General features: G+C 46.1%; 1 protein-coding gene across 2 annotated transcripts in view; it reads left to right on the forward strand.

Moving 5' to 3' along the window:
* Positions 1-9,142, forward strand: part of tanc1b (tetratricopeptide repeat, ankyrin repeat and coiled-coil containing 1b) — a 216,250-nt gene that overhangs the window by 86,320 nt on the left and 120,788 nt on the right. The gene's annotated exons all lie outside the window — the stretch shown is intronic.

The raw sequence follows: 9,142 nt of genomic DNA on the forward strand, positions 1-9,142 counted from the left end.
CAATAAGTATCAATACTAAAAATTTGAAACGGATACAATACTCATTTGCAACATTTTTGATACATCAGTGCTTTCTTTTAATGAAAATCACTGATTCTCCCCTCCCTATCATTGGTGGGTATCTGTTGCTTCAACAAGCTAAACGTGTTCTGATGGCTATAGAGCAGGGCTAACCTGCTGTCTAAGTTCAAAGTTTGATCAGGCCTAGATTATTATTTATTTATGTGCTGTTTTCGATGCCATGGCTTTTGCTAACCACCAAAACCAATTCTCCACCACCTCGTTCTCTTCCTGTTCAGCTCAAAATAATGTAGAATGAGTCTGCTAGCTTTTCCTTGCTGTGATGAGCCCCTGGCTACTTTTCACAGGATATCACGCTTGGTATCATTCTTGTTTGTCCTCTCTGCGTGGGCGTGTCCTCTGCGTGGGTGTGTCCTCTCTGAGTGGGCGTGTCCTCTCTGCGTGGGCGTGTCCTCTCTGCGTGGGCGCGTGTGTGTGCACAACGCTGCCGGAGACCTCGTGCATTTTAATTTGTTGTGATTGGCTCTGAGAGTAGATGTGATTTCTCTCCTGCAGATGTGACTAGGTTGATTGAGCACATTAACATTCATTATAGAATGTCAATCACATTCACATTCACACTTCTTCCCTTCTCATTTTCCCTTGGGATGTTTTGTTAAAAATGATAATGCAGAATATAGCCCATGATAAACTTGCTACTCATGGAGTGGATTTTACATTCTTCTGGATTTTGCAGGCGAGCTTGTAAGAAAATATAGTCTGCCTCCCTCCCATCTTCTTTGCCCTTCAAGTGCGTCACGCACCGTTCACACCCCTGCAGGCCCATTCAGGCTTATTAAAGATAGTAATTGCTCATTCGGCAAGTCTTAAGTGCAGAAGGGAAGGGCGGTAATGGGACCATCAGAGAACATGCAACCATTGATGAAGGCATCAGGGTCAACATGAAAGCCTGTTGGGGTGCGAGTAGGATGGAAAAATAAACTCTTGTGTGCTTTCTGTCTTTCACATCTCGATGCTCAGACTTCAGAGTGCTGCTGAAGAATCTAGTGACTACATTATCAGCCCTCAGCACTGGCCTAACATGACTACATTATCAGCCCTCAGCACTGGCCTAACATGACTACATTATCAGCCCTCAGCACTGGCCTAACATGACTACATTATCAGCCCTCAGCACTGGTCTAACATGACTACATTATCAGCCCTCAGCACTGGCCTAACATGACTACATTATCAGCCCTCAGCACTGGCCTAACATGACTACATTATCAGCCCTCAGCACTGGCCTAACATGACTACATTATCAGCCCTCAGCACTGGCCTAACATGACTACATTATCAGCCCTCAGCACTGGCCTAACATGACTACATTATCAGCCCTCAGCACTGGCCTAACATGACTACATTATCAACCCTCAGCACTGGCCTAACATGACTACATTATCAGCCTCAGCACTGGCCTAACATGACTACATTATCAGCCTCAGCACTGGTCTAACATGACTACATTATCAGCCCTCAGCACTGGTCTAACATGACTACATTATCAGCCCTCAGCACTGGTCTAACATGACTACATTATCAGCCCTCAGCACTGGTCTAACATGACTACATTATCAGCCCTCAGCACTGGTCTAACATGACTACATTATCAGCCCTCAGCACTGACCTAACATGACTACATTATCAGCCCTCAGCACTGGTCTAACATGACTACATTATCAGCCTCAGCACTGGCCTAACATGACTACATTATCAGCCCTCAGCACTGGCCTAACATGACTACATTATCAGCCCTCAGCACTGGCCTAACATGACTACATTATCAACCCTCAGCACTGGCCTAACATGACTACATTATCAGCCTCAGCACTGGCCTAACATGACTACATTATCAGCCTCAGCACTGGTCTAACATGACTACATTATCAGCCCTCAGCACTGGTCTAACATGACTACATTATCAGCCCTCAGCACTGGTCTAACATGACTACATTATCAGCCCTCAGCACTGGTCTAACATGACTACATTATCAGCCCTCAGCACTGGTCTAACATGACTACATTATCAGCCCTCAGCACTGACCTAACATGACTACATTATCAGCCCTCAGCACTGGTCTAACATGACTACATTATCAGCCTCAGCACTGGCCTAACATGACTACATTATCAGCCCTCAGCACTGGCCTAACATGACTACATTATCAGCCCTCAGCACTGGCCTAACATGACTACATTATCAGCCCTCAGCACTGACCTAACATGACTACATTATCAGCCCTCAGCACTGGCCTAACATGACTACATTATCAGCCCTCAGCACTGGCCTAACATGACTACATTATCAACCCTCAGCACTGGTCTAACATGACTACATTATCAGCCCTCAGCACTGGCCTAACATGACTACATTATCAGCCCTCAGCACTGGCCTAACATGACTACATTATCAAGTCAAGTCAAGTTTATTTGTATAGCACATTTCATACACAGAGGCAATTCAAAGTGCTTCACATAAAATGGTTGACAGGAAAATAAAAGAAAAGAAGAAAGTAAAACGGACATTTAAAAGCATCACAACAACTTTAAAAAAAAGAGTATAAAAAGTGTATTACAGGAAAATAAACGAAAAGAAGAAATAAAATGGACATTTAAAAGCATCACAACAAAACTTTAAAAAAAAAGAGTATAAAAAAGTGCAATAGGCAGCAGGCGCAGCAGTTGCAGAAAGAGCTAAAACTTATAGAGGACTCATTGGGTTTGCATAGTAGCTGTCAGCAGTTAAAAGCGACGGTAAACATAAAAGTCTTTAGTCTATTTTAAAAAGTAAGTAAGGTTGGGGCAGATCTGAGGTCTTCAGGCAATTTGTTCCAGCTAGCAGAAGCATAGTGGGTAAATGCAGCCTTCCCGTGATTTGATTTGATCCTAGGGACAGTTAATAAGCTGGACCCTGTTGACCTAAGAGTTCTAGACGGTTCGTAGCGTGGGAGCAATTCAGCTATGTATTTTGGGCCTAGGCCATTAAGTGATTTATAGACTAATAACAGTATTTTAAAATCTATTCTCTGACACACTGGCAACCAATGTAAGGACTTAAGAACTGGAGTGATATGATCAGCTTTCTTAGTCTTCGTTAGTACTCTAGCAGCAGCATTCTGAATGAGTTGAAGTTGCCTAAGTTCTTTTTTGGAGAGACCAGAAAAAAGGCTATTGCAGTAGTCTAACCTACTATAAATGAAGGCGTGAATTAGTTTTTCTAGATCCTGTCTGGACATGTATCCCCTAATTCTTGCTATATTTTTAAGATGATAAAAAGCAGATTTTCTAATTGACTTAATGTGGGAGTTAAAGTTGAGATCGGAATCAATAATAACTCCAAGATTTTTGACTTGATCCTTAGGCTTCAGGGATAGAGACTCAAGGCGTAGAGTGATTTTAAGCCTTTGTTCTTTGGGGCCAAACACGATCACCTCAGTTTTGTCTTTGTTTAGCTGTAGGAAATTCTGGCACATCCAGTTATTTATTTGATCAATGCACTGGCACAATGATTCTATGGGGGCATAGTCAGCTGAGGAAAGAGTTATATACAACTGAGTGTCGTCTGCATAGTTATGATAGGCTACTTTGTTTTTTTGCATAATTAGGCCTAGAGGGAGCATATAAAGGTTGAAGAGAACGGGCCCCATAATGGATCCTTGAGGCACCCCACAGGTCATCCTAGTTAGGTCAGATGTGTAATTGCCAATGGAGACGAAGTACTTCCTGTCTTGAAGATAGGACTTGAACCACTGGAGGACCGTACCCGATAGCCCAACCCAGTTTTCCAGTCTGTCCAATAAAATTGAGTGGTCAACAGTGTCAAATGCAGCGCTAAGATCCAGTAGCACTAGAATTGAATTTTTGCCTGAGTCTGTGTTCATTCTGATGTCATTTATGACTTTAGTAAGCGCGGTTTCAGTGCTGTGATGGGGGCGAAAGCCTGATTGGAGTTTATCTAGGAGATCATTTGAGGTTAGGAATCTATTGAGTTGTAGGTAAACAACCTTTTCAATTATTTTGGCTATAAAGGGGAGATTAGATATTGGTCTGTAGTTACTGATTACCGATGCATCAAGGCTACGCTTTTTTAGTAGGGGTTTAATAACTGCAGTTTTCAGGGACTCAGGAAAAGTGCCGGTCACAAGGGATCTATTAACTATTTGCAATAGGTCCGACGACAGACAGTTATAAACGCTTTTAAAAAAGCTTGTTGGAAGGGTATCGAGACAGCACGAAGATGATTTAAGGCCTTGCACAGTTTTCTCTAAGATGTCGTGGTCGATAACGCTGAACTGGGACAAATTTATCGAACTAGAGATCTGCGGGTAGGATGATGTCACAGCATTTCTTGGTGTGACATCATCAACCCTCAGCACTGGTCTAACATGACTACATTATCAACCCTCAGCACTGGCCTAACATGACTACATTATCAGCCTCAGCACTGGCCTAACATGACTACATTATCAGCCTCAGCACTGGCCTAACATGACTACATTATCAGCCCTCAGCACTGGTCTAACATGACTACATTATCAGCCTCAGCACTGGCCTAACATGACTACATTATCAGCCCACAGCACTGGCCTAACATGACTACATTATCAGCCTCAGCACTGGCCTAACATGACTACATTAACAGCCCTCAGCACTGGTCTAACATGACTACATTATCAGCCTCAGCACTGGCCTAACATGACTACATTATCAGCCCACAGCACTGGCCTAACATGACTACATTATCAGCCTCAGCACTGGCCTAACATGACTACATTATCAGCCCTCAGCACTGGCCTAACATGACTACATTATCAGCCCTCAGCACTGGCCTAACATGACTACATTATCAACCCTCAGCACTGGCCTAACATGACTACATTATCAGCCTCAGCACTGGCCTAACATGACTACATTATCAGCCCACAGCACTGGCCTAACATGACTACATTATCAGCCTCAGCACTGGCCTAACATGACTACATTATCAGCCCTCAGCACTGGCCTAACATGACTACATTATCAGCCCTCAGCACTGGCCTAACATGACTACATTATCAGCCATCAGCACTGGCCTAACATGACTACATTATCAACCCTCAGCACTGGTCTAACATGACTACATTATCAGCCTCAGCACTGGCCTAACATGACTACATTATCAGCCCTCAGCACTGTAACATGACTACATTATCAGCCATCAGCACTGGCCTAACATGACTACATTATCAGCCATCACCACTGGCCTAACATGACTACATTATCAGCCATCAGCACTAGTCTAACATGACTACATTATCAGCCCTCAGCACTGGCCTAAAATGACTACATTATCAGCCCTCAGCACTGGCCTAACATGACTACATTATCAGCCCTCAGCACTGGCCTAACATGACTACATTATCAGCCATCACCACTGGCCTAACATGACTACATTATCAGCCCTCAGCACTGGTCTAACATGACTACATTATCAGCCCTCAGCACTGGCCTAACATGACTACATTATCAGCCCTCAGCACTGGCCTAACATGACTACATTATCAGCCATCACCACTGGCCTAACATGACTACATTATCAGCCCTCAGCACTGGTCTAACATGACTACATTATCAGCCCTCAGCACTGGTCTAACATGACTACATTATCAGCCCTCAGCACTGGCCTAACATGACTACATCATCAGCCCTCAGCACTGGTCTAACATGACTACATTATCAGCCCTCAGCACTGGCCTAACATGACTACATTATCAGCCCTCAGCACTGGTCTAACATGACTACATTATCAGCCCTCAGCACTGGTCTAACATGACTACATTATCAGCCCTCAGCACTGGGCTAACATGACTACATTATCAGCCCTCAGCACTGGTCTAACATGACTACATTATCAGCCCTCAGCACTGGCCTAACATGACTACATTATCAGCCCTCAGCACTGGCCTAAGATAACTACATTATCAGCCCTCAGCACTGGTCTAACATGACTACATTATCAGCCCTCAGCACTGGCCTAACATGACTACATTATCAGCCTCAGCACTGGTCTAACATGACTACATTATCAGCCTCAGCACTGGCCTAACATGACTACATTATCAGCCCTCAGCACTGGCCTAAGATAACTACATTATCAGCCCTCAGCACTGGTCTAACATGACTACATTATCAGCCCTCAGCACTGGCCTAACATGACTACATTATCAGCCCTCAGCACTGGCCTAACATGACTACATTATCAGCCTCAGCACTGGCCTAACATGACTACATTATCAGCCCTCAGCACTGGTCTAACATGACTACATTATCAGCCCTCAGCACTGGTCTAACATGACTACATTATCAGCCCTCAGCACTGGTCTAACGTGACTACATTATCAGCCCTCAGCACTGGTCTAACATGACTACATTATCAGCCCTCAGCACTGGCCTAACATGACTACATTATCAGCCCTCAGCACTGGCCTAACATGACTACATTATCAGCCCTCAGCACTGGCCTAACATGACTACATTATCAGCCTCAGCACAGGCCTAACATGACTACATTATCAGCCCTCAGCACTGACCTAACATGACTACATTATCAGCCATCAGCACTGGTCTAACATGACTACATTATCAGCCTCAGCACTGGCCTAACATGACTACATTATCAGACTACATTATCAGCCCTCAGCACTGGTCTAACATGACTACATTATCAGCCCTCAGCACTGGCCTAACATGACTACATTATCAGCCCTCAGCACTGGCCTAACATGACCGCTGAAAGCCCAGGCGCACGTGTTTGTTATCGCATGTGTAGATCCTGTGTGAATTCTTCACAGCACTTTGTATAAACTGAATGTGAACTCAAGCATATGGTTTAGATTACTCAAACTATGCCCCCTGTTGTTTTGAGATGGAATACAGTCAAGCCAACATATTAGCCCGTGTGTGATTGTTCCCGAGATGTTTACCTGGACTAAGTGCATCTGGCGCACAGTCGCACACAGCCCCTCTCTGTGTCCGCAGGCCCACTTTCATTGGCTCTGTGTGCCTGCTGGCTGAGAGGTTGTGCCTGACGATCCACAGATGAAGAGGGGGTTTTCACGACAGAAGACTGTGTGGCTGTGACTGCCTGCCTGCCAAACGAGAGGCAGACTTGGATGACTGGTTTGGGATGCTTGGCTGGGTCAGTTCTCTCGGGCTTAGACCCCGTCTATCCACAGAAAATGGGATGAGTTCACAGTCAGCCCGCGGCAGCTCCGGTGTTGGATAGAGATCCAGCTCCTTAGAGATGATGATGCTTTTTGAAGGCATCTCTCTGTCTCTGCCACTAACTACAGTAGTGCTAGTTCTGCTTTCAGCTCCTCTGATGGACTGTTCCACTGGGAATTGGAGCCGTCACTTTGAACCATGTTTATGGCTTGCCTTCTGTTCACACAATAGCTCTAAGCCAGACACAATCCCCTTTTTTTTACGAGCAATACGCGGAGCAACTGCGTGCAGAGAGGCCCATCTCAGGTTCATCAAGGCTATTACTCTCTAGGAGAAAGCAGCTTGTCCATGGTAATCACATACTGCATGTCAAGATGTCCGCCCCTCCGTGCATTTCAAGTCTCATATCCATAGATGGCAGTGTGCATCAAGCTGTTACAGTTACACTTCCTGATCTTTCTTTTTCTAACAACCCCACGGCACTCCACCTCACCCCCACGAGCAGTATCTACAACCCCACGGCACTCCACCTCACCCCCACGAGCAGTATCTACAACCCCACGGCACTCCACCTCACCCCCACCAGCAGTATCTACAACCCCACGGCACTCCACCTCACCCCCACTAGCAGTATCTACAACCCCACGGCACTCCACCTCACCCCCACCAGCAGTATCTACAACCCCACGGCACTCCACCTCACCCCCACTAGCAGTATCTACAACCCCACGGCACTCCACCTCACCCCCACTAGCAGTATCTCTCCACCTCACCCCCACCAGCAGTATCTACAACCCCACGGCACTCCACCTCACCCCCACTAGCAGTATCACTCCACCTCACCCCCACTAGCAGTATCACTCCACCTCACCCCCACTAGCAGTATCTACAACCCCACGGCACTCCACCTCACCCCCACTAGCAGTATCACTCCACCTCACCCCCACTAGCAGTATCACTCCACCTCACCCCCACTAGCAGTATCACTCCACCTCACCCCCACTAGCAGTATCACTCCACCTCACCCCCACTAGCAGTATCACTCCACCTCACCCCCACTAGCAGTATCACTCCACCTCACCCCCACTAGCAGTATCACTCCACCTCACCCCCACGAGCAGTATCTCTGGCCAAGATCACAGCTGTGGTTTGAACGATTGTTCCATATGATTCAGAGGTTTTGGGGGGGTGCTGGTGTAAGGGGGGGGGGGGGGGGGGGGTGCTGGTGTAGGGGGGGGGGGTGTAGGATGTGGTAATGGGAAAATGCGATCTCTCCTCTCCCATCTCGTCTTGATGTTATGACTGGAGTTACACATCCAGTCATCTGATTACAGGAGACTGGAGGAGGAGGAGGAGGAGGCTGGGATTGGGTTGCAGTAGGTCAGGGCTAGAGGAGAATGGAGGAACAGTATGCTGCTTCTGTACTTCATGGATTTATGGAGGAACGTCTCCGCTCACCTCCTGTTTGCACGTGATTTTCTACACGCTTTCCTTTTTGCTCGCGTGCCTGGCCTCTGGAATATCTGCACTTTTCACAAGAAATAGTGGGCCACTGCTGCAGACATGTTTATTTGATTGCTTGCTATGTAGTCTAGTGTCTTCTCTGTATTTCCTGTATGCATAAAACCATTGTTTCTGTTCTTTTAGGAAAGATTTGTAGCACTTTTCTAACACTCAAAGAAACAGCCTTATCTGTGTTTGCTCGGGGCAGACGGGGAGGCGATAGTCACAGAATATGTTGTTGAAAACAGTGCTGTCAAAGAGACTATAGAAGATCTCTGGAATGGCCGGAGCACTTGTGTTTGCTTTTCGAACCAACACTCTCTCACACTAGTGGGGTAAGTACGTCAGAGATTGATCATAAAGTCAGGCAGAG

Source organism: Poromitra crassiceps (assembly GCF_964638095.1).
Source record: "Poromitra crassiceps genome assembly, chromosome: 8".
NCBI classification, from domain to species: Eukaryota; Metazoa; Chordata; class Actinopteri; order Beryciformes; family Melamphaidae; genus Poromitra; species Poromitra crassiceps.